Source organism: Larus michahellis, chromosome 3, assembly GCF_964199755.1.
Source record: "Larus michahellis chromosome 3, bLarMic1.1, whole genome shotgun sequence".
In the NCBI taxonomy this organism is placed as follows: Eukaryota; Metazoa; Chordata; class Aves; order Charadriiformes; family Laridae; genus Larus; species Larus michahellis.
The window spans coordinates 67,452,942-67,470,983 of NC_133898.1; positions in this window are offsets into that span (position 1 = coordinate 67,452,942).

Genomic DNA, 18,042 nt, shown 5'->3' on the forward strand with positions numbered 1-18,042 from the left:
GTGTGTATGTAATTATGCTGAGGAAAACATGCTTAATTTTCTGTCACATGTCCAACTTTCAAAGTTGCTTTCTTCTATTATAAGCATCCTCCATAGGGAGGTTTTGCAATTGTGGCTTTATTGGTCAACAAGTAAAAATTAAGTTCAGCAAACCTCTGCTAAAGACATCCAGAGCAGTAGGAGAGGAAGAAAAATATGCAAACTTTGGCCACGATGGAGAGAAAAAGGAGACTGTTGTCATCTTCATTCTTAATGAATCATACTGTTACAGTTTACAGTTGGTTTACAGTTTGCCTCTAAACCAAGAATTTTTATTTAAGCTAAATACGAGAATAATTTCTGGGTTTCCTTTTATTGGGAATGGTTTTCGGCTTCAACCTTTTCCTAAAGTTTGCTCTGCAATAACTCATTCTGTGCTTCCTTTGTTTTATGTTCAGCGTTCGTTCTTACTGCTCTCAGCTGTAGGCGGCCCCAGTCCCCCTGTCCTGGTTTCGGCTGGCATTGAGTTAATTTTCTTAAGGCATTTACAAGCCTTCAGTGTTTATATACTGGAGAGAGGAGAATGCATTATCTTAATTTAAATGGTTATGCAAGGAGCAATAGCTTGGTGAGAGGAGGTTTGGAAGGTTACTGGAAATCAGTTAAAAGAATTGGGAAAGAAGTGGATTTGATGAAGACGGGGTTTTGAGGGAACCAGGACTGGGTGCTGGTTCATGCATAAGGCTCGGCCTGAAAGAAGGAACAAAATAATGGCAGAAAAGGTGAAGCAGGGAGATTACTGAGAAGTACAGTGAATGCACAGAGCGACAGTATGGTATGAGGTGGGCAGGCTAATGCAGATTCTTGAAAATAAAGAAGCTTCAGCAAGTTCAGAAGAGAGGTAAAGGCAAAGGAACAATGGGATAGTCACATCAAGGGGAAAGAAAAATTCTAGGCAATGTGTTTCTTCACAATTCAAAGGGTATAGAAGCCCCAAGTCGGTCAAACATGGAAAAAAAAAGTCTTAGGAAAAAGAGCAAAATTCTGTGAGCTTAGAGAAGTGATAATAGGCTGAAGTGATGAATGCTCTAGGATCCTTCAGGCAACACTGGGCAGGCGGCTACAGGCTGGAGCACAACTCTTGGAAGGGTTCTGTAGAGAAAAGCCGTGCCTGAAATCTGGAAAGAACATGGGATCAGGAAGATTAAAGCTCAGATTCATCCTGCCCAATTTCTACCAAAAACCCTGCATCCAGGGATTCCTCTGGACTGGCTACAGTTCCCCAGACACCTGTGTTCTGGTAACTAGCTAAACCTTCAGTGGAGCCAAGGGAGGCCACTTGTGCATGCAGCACAAGGATAAATGTCTTCTTAATATTGCAAGCAAATCTATCTTGTCAGGTATTGCTTGGATCCCACAAAGTTTGGGAAAAGCCATCTATAGCAGCAGTCACTGCTCCAACAAAGCTGTTGCTGTAGTACATTTAAGCAGTTCAAAATGATGCGTTGTTTGCTTCTGTAAGAGAAGATTAAAAGGATGGATATCAACAACTAAGTGTTAAAAAAATTTACAGTGGCAACGAGGAATCCTTTTATCTATTTTGTTTAAAATAACTTCAGTACTCACAAAAAACGAACACAAAGCTACAAATTACATTATCTATATCATGTACAAAGTACATTATATTAGCTTTCTGAGTTCCCCCTTGTACTTTATTTTCTGAATAACTTTCAGTAGTTTATTTCTCTCATGGTTAAGACTAGAAAAGTCTCTGACATAAACCTGATAATTTTGTTGGATCTACAGAGGTGTTACCAACTTTAAATCAGAATGCAGCATTAGAATCTTGCAGGTAATTAGTACTTGATCATGACTGTGGTTATACTGGTGTGAATTAATAAATACTTAACAGAATAAAATATAGAGATGTTTGATAAAAAGTGCTCTGTCATATATTGATCTGAAAGGCTGGATAAAAGCCTTGATAGTGCTTCCCCAGCAGAATAGGTACATTTTATGTTGCAAATTTAGGTCTTTGCAGTTAGGTTCTTTCACATAATGCACAACAAACCTTTTAAGGGCCAATCAGTTCTTCTCCCAACAGTGCAAATGCAAAATATCATTGATTTTTAGCAGGAAAGTGTCTCTTAATAGTGAATCCAAATGCGTGTGCGTATACATATGGGGGGGTATATACAGAAGAGAGAAAGGCCAGTCTCAATGTACACGAGTTGCTTCTGTCTGTAGTATACTGTTTATTTGTGCACCAGCCTTTGGTATAAACCCAGAAATTTTAGCTACTGAAGGAAGAAAAATAGTAAAAATCTGTGAGGCCATGTAGGTTGCAGAAGTTCCTGCATATTCCCTACCACTTGGAAAAAAATAGTAGAAACTTAAGTTCTGTGTTTAGATGGTAAAAACTAATTTGTCAAAAAAAAAACAAATTACAAAAAATAATTAGATAAAATCTGAAAACAAACAAGATGTCCTATCTGCTATCTGAAGAAGTGGCAGTATTTAAGAATTGCTTAACTCCCATGTTCTTGTACATCTCGGTAGTAAAGTAGTATCTTCTTTAAAAGTCAGTCAAATATATATTGTAAACTCCTGAAGGCAGGAATTTGTGTGTCCGTTCTATTGCAACCCAGTGTGGAAAGAGTGTCAGAAACTCAGCTAGTAATTTCATTTGGGAAAAGTGAACTGATTTCTCGGCCAGTTTAAAAGTGGTGAAAGAGCATTACAGTGCCCAACAGCATTCAGTTGAGAAGCTGCCCTAGTGGAGTCTGAAAGACAGTCCTGTCCTCCTCTCCTCGACTGGGATGTTGTAATGCACTGCCTGAAAAACGGTGACTATTGTAAAGTAAAGTACTGTGCCAGCTGCCAGCTGCAGGGTAGTCAAAAGGAGTAAAAAAACCAGAGCAAAGCCCAGATTTATATAGTCGGTACAGCAGTCACAAGCTAGGGAGGGATAATGTCTTGAATATTTTTACAGAGTCCTAACAATATAAAGCAAAAGTACGTTTCATAAAGGAGATCCTAAGACAACAAAAACGTGTGCCCCAGGGAGGATGTGGGTGGGAGCAGAGGTCACACAGTTGCACAGAAGTCAAAGTGTGGCTGTGGGGTAGCTCAGAGCCACTGGCAAGCCACGGACATGACATGCAGCACCAAACCGCCAGCGATCCCAGATGAGACTGGCATTTTCCCATAGGCAGCACACTTGATCTTTTAGGGCAAAAGTCTGTTATCCAGGATCAACCAAACTTAAATTCTACAGAAAGGGCTCTGTGATGTGATGCACGGGGGGAGGGGGGGGAAGTGTACCTCAATGTAATATTTTAACATGGAACGTTGTTAAGACTGTTTTTCTTCATTTACTGATGCAGCTTTTTGCAGAATTTGTCAGAATTGAAGCTTGTGACATGTGGGGATATGAAAAGCAGTTGACACGTTATTTTTGTGAGTTTAAAAAAATCACCAGCACTACTTTGTTTCTAGACTGTTAAGTACAACCCCAAGCAAGCAAGACTGTGTAAAATAAAAGCTTTTTCTAAAGTGCAGCTCTGAAGCTGCAACAAATTGGTCATCTAATACATGGGATGAGTTTCATGCATGATGTCATAACCTCTGTAGACTCAGGTTTGATTTTGGGAACAAAGAATCTCAAAAATTACTTTGTGCCATGAACATGCTCTGTCTCAAATGATCACCCGTGTCTGGAAAATTTTAGTAACCTCTTAGAAGAGAAACTGTTAGTCCGTGTTAGAAGTTATCTAAAATACTTGCTGCAAAAAGAGGGAAAAAAGTATCTTGATAATAAACTGAAACTGCCTTTTTCAAAAGTCATTCTGGTTGTTGCTCTTGTTTGTCAGACTTTTACTTCTTTGGATGCGCTATAGCTCACGTCTTCTATTAATTTACGTGGACTGCCTTAGCAGTATTCTTTCAACAGCTATTTCCTCGTCCTGCTTCAAACATCTTGCTGGCATCAAGACTTCATGGTGATAACGGTATATCATCCAAAAGGCCTGCCAAGAATAATAAATACGAAGGGAGTCTAAGCTTGACTGCCCGTTATGCCCTAGTCTGTAGACCATGAGCTTCCAAAGTTCATCTGTCTGGGAAAATACTGTCAGTGGCAGCAGCTCCTGCCTCTGTGCCAGTCCACGTGCATACATGGCAGCATGGGGGCCTCTGGCCTTGTGGGCTCTTCAGTTATTACAGACAGCTGAAACCTCTTAGTTTGCTAGACTGTGGGTTCAGAGGAGCATTGCCTGCACCTACCTTTCTCTCACCTGCAATAACACTGTCCGACAACCCTTCGATGCTTGGCATTTCTTTCTCTACCTTTCCCTTCTCTTAGAATGCCTGCTTTCCTTAATCACAATCCCAGATGCCGCCTTTTCATTCTCCTCCAGCAGAACTCCGGAGACTGACCCTGACCTCCAAGCTCTCACCCACCGTCCCGTTTCACACCCAGTTCCCACAGACTGGAAACTTTGCTCTGTGTCCTTAGCCACCTGCCTTGCCCTCGCACTCACAAAAGGACAGCAAAACAGCTACGGATAGCGGTGGCACCATTTTAGTAACAATACGGACGAGCGCTCACAGCGTGCACTTAAATGCATGGTGGGAGATGTCTCTGCCACCAGCACCCAACATCAAGTTGTGGTTTGTGGCCAGAGTGCGGGAGCCTCTCCTACAGCCTGTTAGCCTACACCTTGGAAGGTCTACAGTCTATTTTATTATTATTGCCTACATTCTATTTTACTGTGCTCACTTCACCTGCAAATGTCTGGGTTTCCTAAATATCTGTGAAGAGAGGCGGCCCTGGGACAAAAGACGGCGCATTATTAAACAGCCTTTCAATGAACAAACTGGTAAGATAAGTGGCCACACATCTTGATTTGCACTTCTCAAGAACTTGATGTCCTGAGAGGCGCTACCTGGAAAAGCAGAATTCCATCAAAAAGGGTCTAATTGGGAACACTGAAAACAACAGAAAAGATCCTGGTAGTCTTCAATTGCACTTTTCAGCAGTCTCTAACTCTGAGAAGACACCGGAATCTGGAATTCAGTTTGTTTCCTTCATGTTTGCAAAGTACTCGAGTTTTTTCCTCTCCTCCCCAGCTTCTGTTGGCACTGCTTTTATTGTGATATATGAACACCCAATGTAGGATAATAATGGAAGACTGAGGAGGAGGATTATAAACACACGCAAGTGACCTGCACCTGCATTGTAGAAAAACACATATATCTCACTGCTTGTTGTTTAGCCTTGTGTGCTTGACAAGTAGGACATCTGTGTTTAGATAACACAGGCCTGTGAAAGACTCAGAGGGACCCTATCAGACATGCTTGAGATTCCTGCCCTGCTGTCGGAAAGATCAAAGCACGGTGGTAAACTACGCCTGCGTGAATCCCTGATAACACGAGTGAAAACAGCAGGTTCGGCGATCCTCTAGCATGGACCGAACTCCACGGTGCCTGCGTCCCGGCTTGTGTGCCTCTGCCCCGGTGCTGCTTGCGAGATTCCCCACTTAGCCAGGTAACAAAAATCAATTTACTCTTTGCATTTCATCCGCGGTTTTGTGGTCGTTCCCGTGTCCTGCCTGTGCTGGCTCACACATTTTGGGGTAGTCGACAGGACTGAGGAACAGCCATGCCCTGGCTGGCAAAAAAGCTGGGGACTGGAAAGGGCACGACGGTGACTTTCCGTATTCCGTGATGGCCCAGTACTGAGCGCTGGACCCCCGTGGCCACTTTCCTGGCTACATGGGCTCCACCAGATGCATGGCCTGAAATAGATGACGGGGCAATGGTTACCCCCCAGACAATTGAAATGGCTATGTGTGAGTTGCCATGGAAAGCGGCATCAGAGTCCTCTCGCATGTTAGCAGGGAGATTGGGATGGTTATTAGTTACCGGGCTTAGAGCTCTTGATCGTGAAGTTATAGCATTACGGAGTAAAATGAGAGAACTGGAAAAGGAAGTCAGGACTTTACAAGATGCAAAGGCGATCACACAAAGAGTGATTACTACTCAGGCAGAGTGTTTGGTAGTGCGTATTGCTAATACACGAAGGGACAGGTATGGAAAAAGTAAGGTTTCGATTGCCCACGTTCGTGCTCTCACCACAAAACCTTCGTGGGATCCTGAGGAATAGGATGGAAAGATCTGGAGTGAATCCTCAGACTCTGAGGTTGAGTTCAAGTTGGATTTAGGGGGCAGGGAGGTGGTAGAGGCAGGACCCGCCATACAAGTGCAGAGGCAGCAGGAACAAGCGGATGGGGGAGGGCAAGTCACGCCTACTTACACTCTGAAAGAGTTAAGGGAATTTTCAGAGTTCTTTCAGCAAAAGAGTGGGGAAGACATACTGGCATGGATTTTGCGAGCTTGGGATACTGGAGCTGCATCTATCCATTTATCAGTGAGTGAAAAAGATCTATTAAGCCCTATAACCCATGATGATCAGATACAACGAGGATATGTTCAGTTGCAAAATATCAGAGATCCTGATGGGCAAGATATTATTGCATCTACGCTGTATCAATGGTTGTGTGCAGCAGTTTTAACAGCATATGCCAAACCTGTCGAATTAGTGTTGTTCCTTGGAAAATGGTCTACAACAGAGGAGGGTATTCATTTAGTGCGGCAGATGGGAATGGCTCATGCGTTGATTATGGGATCCAATCCAGACAGGGTAACAGTAACGAGAGTTATGAAAATGCGACTTTTGAGAGGAGCGCCTGCCTCGCTAGCACCCTTGATTACACCAGCAGTCATAAATGTTACTAGTAATGCAGGCGCCCTAGCAAATATCTTGAGTGAAATTGGGGCTGTAGCTTTGGAACCATCTGTGTGGGTGTCGGATCAAGGAAAGCCGGCAAAACCAAAAGGGGTATGTCACAGGTGACAAGGAAACAAATGTGGAATGATCTTTTACAAGCCGGTGTCCCACGATCAGAAATAAATGGGATCACAACATCAGAAATGTTTCGCCGATGGCAAAAATTAGCACCTACGCAAAAAAACCAACTGCCCCCGGCCCCGCCGCCAACTCCGCAGCCCCCCTCCATCCTGCCTGCCGCCTGGCAAATGCCAAAACAGCAGAAATGAAGGTTTGGCAGGTCCCCCCAAAACTGCTGCCATTGTAGCCTCTTACCACGAGGGGGACTGACAGCCCTATGTTCCTTTAACTGTAAAGGGGATCTGGGGGGATTTTACACGTGTTAGCTGAGGTTACTGTATTACATAGTAATATTAATAATAAAGAAACCACATCACAGTTCTGTGGATTAAGGGGAAATCCAACCCCTGCGGCCCAAGCTAAGGTTACCTTAACATTAGGAAATGCCACTCCATTTACCACGACAGTGTCGATTGCCACGATAAAAGGATAGATTTTGGGTATTGCTGTGCTGGCAGGATGAACAGTTGAAACTTTAAATGGTCACTTCTGCTTCGGGACTTCACAAGCGGGATTCACTATTTGATCTACCACTGTGGATTCCCAAAGTGGGATCCCATTGTGCTGCCTGTGCCTGGCAAGGTGGTAAATGTAAAGCAATATCGTATTCGGGGGGGAAGAGGAAATTACTCAAAACATTCAGGCACTTCAACAAGTGGGAATCATTAAGGAAACCATGACTGCTTTTTAATAATCCTATTTGGCCTGTTCAAAAACCAGACTGCACTTTGAGAATGACTGTAGATTATAGAGAATTGCATAAAGTCACCCCCCCACCCCCCTCCCCACACACACTTGCAGTTACGGTACCAGACATGGTTACTCTTAGAGAAAAAAATTAGCAAAAATAAAATTTACAACCCTGGAAGGCGGTGACAGATCTTGCTAATGCTTTCTTTTCAATAGCCATTGCTTCAGAAAGCCAAAACCAGTTTGCCTTTACCTGGCAACAAAAGCAATATACTTTCCAAGTATTGCCTCAGGGATACAAGCACAGTCCCTCCTTTAGCCACCAAATGATGGCAGCTGAGGAAGCACTATGGCCAGGTACCGTTACTGTTTACCATCAGATTGATGATCTATTGATTATGGCAGAGTCATAACAAGAAATAGAAGCAGCTGCCAAATTGCTGAAAGCGCATTTACAGGATGAAGGCTGGGCAATTAATCCAAAGAAAATACAGGGCCCTAGTACTACTGTAAAATTTTGGGGAATAGTTTGGCATGGACAGATTATAGAAATACCAAATAAGGTACAGCAAACAGTCCAGTGATTTCTTGTACCAATCACAGTAAAACAGTTACAAACCTTTTTGGGACTTTTAGGGTACTGGAGAACTTTTACCCCACATCTGGAGATATTAATGTGCCCTCTGCAAAAATTAACTTGGAAGAAAGTTGTTTGGCAGCGGACCAAGGTACCTTACCCACTGAAATTCGAAAAGTAATCTGGGATAATGCAACTGAATTTGAAAGGGAATTTCAATCCTGGTGGTATTTAGTTAGTTTTACTTATAACCCCATCAACAACAAGGCCACAGCTTTTGTCCTAACAATACGCAATGCTTCGGTATACATCATATACCCAATCATTGCACTAGGATTAAATCACAATGGAACTATACTCTGTCCATGACAACATAGAGTGTGGGCCCAATGGAATGGGAGCAAATGGCAGACCGTTGATGTTAATGCATGCCTTCTACGAGAACAACAAGGATTTATTTGTGAGAGTAACACCATCAAAGCCCAAGATGTTTGTCTTGCCACTACACAGAATGTTTGTCATTTTGAAATACATCTCGATGAAAATCCTGAACCTGTACCTATATATATTGGAAAAGGATGTGTTTGTATGAGAACCCTTTATAATACTATATTCGTAGATAATGTTACTGTAGATACAAGTAATCATTCAAATGTTTGTGTTTGTAACTTTACTAAAATTATGGGATGTGACTTCAATTATTCAGCTCCTGTTACGTCTTATCAATTGCTACAATCTAATTATACATTGATTCAAGATTTGTTGCCTACCCCTACCCGAATGAATCTTAGATCGGTGAACTACTACAACATGATGACCTGTGTCAGCTGCTAGAACAAATCCGAAATAACGGACACAAAACTCTAATTACTGTTCAGCGTGATACAGAAGAGATACACTGTGTCTTTGAAAGAGTGAAGAAGGATGGAGAACAACATTGATGGGAAATTCTTCTTGGATGGTCACCAACAGCAACGGGACTGTTTAATTGTATGCTTCACCCAGTTGTGATCTTGCTAGTTCTAATTTTAATATGTTTGTTGCTTACAGTTATGTTTTATATAAAGGTTTGGTACTTGAGCAAACAAATAACTCAGCTTCAACCACCCAAAACATACAAATTAACAAATAACAAATAGCAGTGCTTTACTGTCTACTTACCGTGAACCTCTACGTGCACAAACTATTAGCATACTATTTATGGCACAGAGGCAAGAGGTGACCGTACCACCACTCTGTGAAGGTAAGATGAATTGACTACAGTCACGGGGTGGAGTGTGGTGGTGTGCTCTCCCCTTTTCCCCCTCTCACGCCCCCCCCGGCTCCTGCTCAAGCCGTGGCCATCAGCAGGAGTTGTTATGAGTTGCACTTGAACTGTGGGGGATGGCTGACAACATAGTCAAAACACTGTCTGGAGTGGGAACCTAGATATTTTGTTTCCTTGCGAATATGACTACAGGTCAATTATCTTACTCTATAAATAGTGGACAGCCCAAGAGCCCCTTTGAGCTCTCCTGCACGGCAGCAGGCCGCATGTTGGGATCTCCCCTTGAGTGGGGACGCTCGCTTAAGGTTCTACTTCTTGAGGCTGAGAGATTCCTTGCCGCAACAGATTCTCGGTAAGTGACTAATAGCATGCTAAACTTTGAAATCTTAGCTAAGTGATATGAAGGATTGATTGCGCATATATAATCCTTTAGACATAAACCATTGACCAAGTCTGGGACTAGGATTGGATCCAGCTGCACCTAGACTCCCCTCTGAGAAGGAGTTTAGAAAGCAAGGGGGTCCTTTCTGAACCTCGAGACTCAACGCGAGGGTCTCCCTGACAGCTTCTCTGACCCTGGCCTCTATGCAGTAAATAATCAAGTGTACCCTGGCATCTAATCTCGTAAAACACTGTCACATTCACTACTAACTTTGTTAAATCACTGTTTTATGTTAATAAATATTTCACTACTTCTCTTTTACAAGTAAAGTTAATCACTCCGCCTGTGACACCAAGTAACAACAAGAAGCCTTTGATGCCTGCACAAATGCTTTGATTGAGCATTTGCAATTATACACTCCTAGGCAAGGATATCCATTTGAATTAGAAGTAATAATTCTAGATGATATAGTCTCATGGGCATCAAGGTGGATGAGTGGGCTGAAAAATCAGAAAAAACCTGTAGGATTTTGGTCCAACACATTACAAGGCTCCACTCTATATTATATCCCAACTTCTCTTATTTTACATCCTTTATTAATATCAGATTCTCGAGTTCTTTCATTTCAGGTTTCTTCGACGAATACCTGTGCCTTATCTAGAGGGGACAGCATTGGAACGGTGTTATTACTGTCGCAAACCCAACATCAAATTGAAGGTCAATCTGAAAAAACACAAGCCATAGCTCTCCAATCTGTGTGGGCAATTACCCCACGACAGGTTATCAAACCCAGAGTAATATTAGCTGAAGGCACTGGAGCAACACGTATGTATTACTGGAAGGAGATGACACTCCTCTTTTCCTCCCCTCTCACAGGCTGGCTCATCATGCTTTGTAGTCTTGTACTACAAGCACATGCCCTGGATACCTGTCTGCAAGAGCAACATGTAAATACTTAGATTTGGTTAAGTCTCTACTGTAACTAACTCACCTGCCTTTTGTATTGAGGGAGGATTAACAGCTGCAGACCTTTTGACACTTGTTTCAGTGGCACGTCAACCCCAGCAGCTGTATCACAGAATTATACTATGCTAAGTGCTTTTGATAGTAACATTCCTCATTGTTATTTTTTCTGAGTAGGTAATGGTTGTGTGCCAAGGAGCACTACGAAATTGATTAGTGGTGGACTATCTCCTTCTTTGACACCATAAACCCTGCTCCGATTTTGAAGGCGTGTGTTGCAGCAACATAACTGATGAATCAGCCAGCCTAGAGGACGACATTTAACATCCCCAGGACTTAATGCATCAAATGAAACAATCTACTGGTGGTGCCTGGCTGGCTGAGCAGTTTAATTCCCTGAGAGGGTGGGTAGGACATCTGAGTCAAAGCATTTATTGTAGGGATATGTTTATTCCTTTTTCTTAAGTGTTTATTACGTACCTCTGTAAATTACCCTGGCCTACACCCTGCAAGCCCAAGTGGACACCTGCAGCTTCGCCAGCCCTAGCAGAAATGGTCCCTGAGCGAGGGGGTGGAATATGGGATAACAACGGAAGATGGGCGAGGAGGATTGTAAACACGCTCAAGTGACTCGCAGCTGAAGGTGTCGAAAAACACATGTATCACACTAATTGTTGTTTAGTCTTGCGTGCTTGACAGGTAGAACACCTGCACTTAGATAACACAGGCCTGTGATGGACTCAGAGGCACCTTATTGAACATGCTTGAGGTTCCTGCCCTGCTGTCAGAAAGATCAAAGCACGGTGGAAAACCACGCCAGCTTGAATCCCTGATATACTGGCAGGAACAGGAGGTTTGGTGATCCTCTAGCATGGACTGAGATCTGCAGTGGCTGCATCCCCGCTTGTGTGCCTTTGTCTGGGTGCTGCTTTGGGGTCCCCCGGTTGGCCAGGTAATGAAAATTAATGTACTCTTTGCATTTCATCCGTGGTTTTGCGGTTGTTCCTGCGGCCTGCCTGTTCCAACTCACAGAACCAAGTAGGGAAAATGTGTTATTATAGAAAGTAATATGTAATCTGATGTGATATAATCTACAGAAATTGTGGCCTTTGTAAGGAAAAAAAAGAAAAATGTGGGGTTTTGCATAAGAATCACCTCAGTGAATGCTTATTGTAAGAAAATTACTTTTGCTGTATTACAGGCTAATTCAGACCAGGTTTTGGCCCTAGGCAGTGCATGGTTTAGTTGGTGAAAATGAAAACTCAGTTCCCTAATACAGGAAAGTAGGTACTAGTTTACTAACTTTATTATTCTGGAGATTCCCTCTGAATTATAGGGACACAAACCACTTGGCAGCACTGCATAAATTAATCCACACCTGGCAGACACACTCATTTCTGCTGTTTCTTCAGCGAAGATATCCAACAGATTAATTCCATGACCCTGGAATTAACAGGAGACTGCAAAGGTGGACACAAAGTGGATGCACACCAGGCTCACAGGGGCACCATCTGTATTTTCATTATTTTAGAAGACCAGGTAAGTAAGAACAGCTGAATGGCACATAGAAACTCCAGTAGATCAGCTAAAGAGCACAGAGTTCAAGAAAGCATCTAACTTGGTGACTTGTTCAAAGGCTGCATTTGCTCTTTCAATTCTGTACAGAGGGCAGTAGTACCACACAAAAAAAATCCAATATAACTTCACTGTTCTGCAGGCAACAAAGTACAAATGCCTTTTTTTGCATCTTGTTGGACTCTCTGCTGCTTCGCACAGTGCATGCTGCAATAACGCTGCTCATTGTATTTACGGGGTCTTTCTTCATATTACATTAGACTAGTTTCCTGAGGAAACCTTGCTACCCAGCACACCTTTCTCCTCAGCTATGTAGTAGGCTCCTAGCACTGTGACCAAAGGAAGGTCGTCTGAACGTTGTTTCTTTTGTAGCAAGCCTGTTAGGAATGGGGGCAGCTCTCTGTGGGCCAAGCACTTTACAGACCTGACAAAAAGAGTGTTCCTATCCCTAGAAGGTATTTATTAGTCTCAGTTGTTTTCTCCTCTCTGAGGACTGCAAAGAGTTAAATTTACTCACAGATATGCACAAGAAAAATCCACAGCTGCCTGTGGGATTGGAAAGGCTAGGCCAGGTGGCAGGAGCTAAGTAATTCTCAAGGAAGTCAAGAGCAGCAGGAGCATCTAATTGAAAGTAGCCAAGAAAATTAAATTTTGGCTGCATAATGATTACTTAAGGGTTCATTGCTTTAAATCCTGGGAACTCCTTGACTGCTCTGCAAAAAACAGGTTAAATCTTATTAAGACGCGAAGTTAGTTTTGATATGAGCTTTGAAAAGCTCAATGAAGGTGGCAGTTGCATCTGAAGACATCCGTAATGCTGGACCAGAGCTGGACCTTGCTTTCCCATGGCTTTTCAGGGTGCTGTTTGTTACAGGTGTTTTGGTAAGTACAGAGTGTTAAGCTACATTTAAATATTTGTTGTGGTTTTATTGACTGTGACCCAGAACAGTAGTCATTCCTTCTGCTGGAAGGATCCTTGCCTTCATAATCCTGTGCTAGGAAAAAAATGTTGTTCAGGGAGCTACATCAAAGCTGAAGAAAGACCTTGTATAGTATGGAAAATAGCCATGGAAATCCTCTCAAAATGCTTGTAATAAAGCAGGTGCCGGTTGCTTTACATGCTACAGAAATTGTCCTATTGACATTTGTTCTTCAGTGCAACCTGTATTTAAGTTGTAACTTTCTAAGTGGTATGAGGAGTAGAACCAGAGGAGGCCTTCAAGAAGAAACTGTAAAGTAGGTTTAGAGGGAACTTCCTCTGGTGAACAGACTGTGGCTTTAAAGAAAGGCCTTCTCTTCTAGTTCGTGTCCTTAAACTGAAAGGACTACTACTAATTTGCTTCTGTGCCCTTGATTCAGCCAACAGCTAGATTAAGGGTCAGATGTGTGAAAGCTGTGGATTAAATTTGGACAGCTGCAGATGCTATCCTTGCTAATGACTCTGCAAGCCAGACTCCCTCCCCTCTCCAAAGCCAGATCCGTGAACCTGCCTCTGGATTGCTGCTGCTTTGTGCTTAGTGATTTAAGGTAATGAAAACTGGTGCTGGGCGGTACTTGCGGCTGTGCAGCAAACCGCATGATTCAGTAGGTACTTGGTGGCCCTTTCTAGGGAACTGCTGGGGTGCCCAAGCTCTCCCCGCAGTGCTGGGGAAAGCACTCCCCGTCCTACATATACATCACTGGCCTTTCGCTGCCTGCAAGGCCTTGTGCCTCCCTCACGCTGTGACCTCCTGAGGTAGATCATCTCCTGAGGGTACCTGCCAGTCACAGACACCCCGGGGATGGTGTGAGGGCAGGGGACACAGGCTGGGCTCCCGTCCTGCGTGGTGACCCTCGAACTGCTGGGTGGCTCCGGCAGTTTGTTCTAATTTGCAGGAACACGGGAAAACATCTCCTGACGGCCTCAGTCAGAAGCCGCGTTTGGGGTGGGGGGGAGGCGGAAGCCCTTGCACCGTTAATGGCGGCTGATCCCACGCCAGCCCAAAGTGCCAGCCGCCGGCAGCCGTTTTGCTGCTCGGGGCACGCATGGGGGTAGGGACCTTTGCTGCAACAGCCACCAACCGCGGACGGCACTGTTGGGGGCTGAGAAAGTCGATTAAGAGGATTAATAATTGCGTGGAGGGAGGGGAAGATGTACAAGCAGCGGCCGCGCCGCCCCTCTGGTGGACTGGCAGCGCCGGGCTGGCTCGCCATTAGCTGCTTGGTGAGACGGGGCGGGGCGGCGGCACGGCTAGGTGCCCCCGTCCAGCCGCAGCGGGGCCGCCGGCCCCGGCCCGGCCCGGTGCCGTTCAGTCCCGTTGCCGCCGGGCCCGTCTCTCCGCGCCATGCTGGCCTGAACGGGCGTCAGGCAGCGCCTCCCCTCTCGCTCGCCCGGGCGTGCGGCTGCCCGTCGGCCGAGGCGTTGTGGAAGCCCTGGGCGCAGGCAGTGCGCGGGGTCTGCCCTCGATCAGGCCGGGAGGCTTGTCAGGGGTGCTGCGGTGGTGCAGACAGCTTCAGTGTTTTGTCAAAATTTAGGGCTCAGACCTGCCTTAACTGGAAAAATACCAGTTGGAGGAGTTTATATTGTTGGGTCCAATCACAGTAATTTATGGAAGTTTACTAAATGAAGGCGTAAAACCTTAAATTAAAGGAGTGGCCTAGCACTGGGGGCACAGGAGTGGGCGAACGGGAGTCGCTGGGGATTCCCTCAGGCTCAACAGCAGTGGCAGCCAGCCACTCCTTCAGAGTGGTGGCCAGGTGTGGTGGTGCCCGATTCACCCAAACCAGCTGAGTCTTAGAGAAAGTGGGGATTGACTCTCAGTGTCATCATAGACATGTTGTCATAGACACATGTTAAACGTCATCATAGAACCACAGAATGGTTTGTGCTGGAAGGGACATTAAAGATCATCTAGTTCCAATCCCCCTGCCACGGGCAGGGACACTTCCCAGCAGACCAGACTGCTCAAAGCCCCATCCAGCCTGGCCTTGAACTCTTCCAGGGGTGAGATGGCAAGCTGCCTCACGGAGAGAAGCCCTTTCCATGCTCCCCTCTTTGGGGAAGCGGGAGATGCGCCAGGCACAGCTTGAGCCAGGGAAGCAGACTGTCGTTGTGAAAAGAAAAAGTGTCTTCAGCTTTTCCAAGGGGGTATACTCACTCTAAACGCAAGCCATTCTAGCGATAGTCTTTATCTTCTAACAAAGATAGAAAATACATTTATTGGAAATCAATACACTTGGTATTGTGTCTCAGTCTCAGGTAAAACTGAAAATCTGGTAGTAAACAAAACTGGACAAACCAAAGTCATAAATGTCTCTGACAACTGTGTGGTTAGCTGCTTGGAGGTGGCAGGGGGGGCAGGCTTGGAAGGAGTCCAGATAGCTGCCAAAATATTTGTATTACTTCACAGGTCTAAAAGGAGGTGAAAATTTTTTGAGTTGATGTTAGTTAAAGAAAGTTGTTCATGTGGAGCTCTTGGATACAGTATCCAGACATACTTTGTGCTTATAGTATACCTTGCCTGGTAGTTCTAAAATCTTGATTAGAGATTAGATTTAAAATAAGGTATGCATAAATTATGCATAATATATTAGAAAATAAGCTTTCTGACTTACACACTGACCTGCAACACGTAAAATGCAATATCAAACAGCTGTTCTTTCATTGTGCTCTAGTTTATATCAGGTCATATTTTCAGGAAAAGGAAAGTAGAATTTACTCAGTGCCTGGTTTATAGAGAGTGTACCGTAACGACTGTCACGCAGGTCTAGATGTTACCAGTGTGTTAGCTTGCTACTTTTATAATAAAAATATGCTCTGAGGGTCTAAAACTTGATTATTTTATTTTGTTTCCAATAGAGATCTTGCGCTGTAACAGCCTGAGACCACTCGACCTGTCCTTCTTGTGGCAGTGGCAGGATCAGGGCTGCTGAAGGGGAGCACAGAAGCAAGGGAGATGTGCAGGACCTCATGGTGGAGCATGGCACCACTGCTTAGGCCTGCTGATGTCAATGTCTAAGGACTGTCTCACCAGCCTTGGTCAGGAACACCATGCTAGCCACTGGTGTAGAGTTATGATCCTTCTCCTGTTGATGATTTCTGGTAATGCTTTGGAAAAGAGATGCTATGAAGATCTCAGAAGTGTACTTAACTTTGCTTCATTCGTCTCAGTACTGATGTCCTCTCTTTGCTTTGATCTTCTGCTGGAGCCAAACACTATGTGAATTGTGGTAGTGGATCTGCATTTTTTTCTTTTTCCTTCCATTGCACACAACAGCAGCATTCTCTTGTTTGTGATTACCACAATGTTTTGTCGATATGTGGATTACACCAGAAACTAGCCATTTATAGAACAGTTTATGTTCATCATTAACAGAGGAAAGCTGTACTTGCCAATAAAGGCAGTGAGTATTAATTGAAGATAGGGTTTATAAGCAAGCTAATTCCCTTCAAGTTGATTTTTCTGTATAAAACATAGATGTACAGTCTTTCTGAAGAAACTTGAGGCCATACTAACATCTGAGAGTGGTGTCAAATGCATTTTTTCCAAAGTGGAAGAAAAAGAGGAGGGACAAATGCCACTGAACTGAAACACATACTGGGTTTTAAATGGCTCTGCTTAAATAATCTGGCATGTTGTTGCTCTACAGGCAGTGAAATGGGTTTGTAGAAATATGTTTGAATTAGTCTGTTTAACCTGTAGTGGAAACTGGTTTCATGCAAAGCACTTTATAATGAAAAACATGGGTACCTTATGATATATCATATATATCAACAAGGTATATTATGATTACGGGTAGAACACAACACATGATACTTAGTTTTGATCTCTATGGCTGTGGGTTGGTCTATGGAGTTAGTTTCCCTTTCTGTTGCCTTTTATATAGCTGGCATAAAAGTAGAATTAAGCTAAATGAGAGAAGTGAAGAATGAGAAGTAAGGGCGGTGAAAGCCAGTTTGTAAGAGGTTTATTTCATGATGGGCATGTTCTGTCTTACTGTTTTTTCATTGTTATTTGCATTCTTTTGCATATTTGTTTCCTTTAGGATGCTTGAGGGGGTAGGGCAGGAAGAGTACAGCTCTGCTTCCTGTGCTCTGTGCATGAAAGGCCACTAAAGGAGTTCAGTTTATTTGCACTCCAAGAACTAAAAACCATGCATTCAGTTCCCTCAGTTTGAACCTGGACAAAACAAACAAACAAAACCCCAGACCTTGAATCCTACGAATGGAGTTGACATGATTGGAAAGGATTTCCTCTACATGCTTTTCTGCTTCCAGGTATTTATTTTGTCACAGATGGAAATGTCTGAAAGAAAAAAAAAAAACAACATCCTGACTTTGTAGGAACAAACGAATATGGAAAGAACTGGAGAACAAAACAGGGTATTAATTGCATGACTTGTTTGAAATTCTATATATAAAATTTTTGATTGCTACTTCTGTCTTATTCTTACTTTCTGACAAACTATCCTAGATGTTACGTTTGTGTGAATATTCAGAAGTAAAACTACTGATGGAGTCAGAGTCATAAACAACTTTGATTCTTTCACGCTGTCAACAAATGTGAAAAACACTGTGATTTTTTTTTTAACTTTTTAATGGAAAGCTGGCAAAAGTGCAAATGTACATTTACACTGCTGTCAGACTGCTCTAAATATCC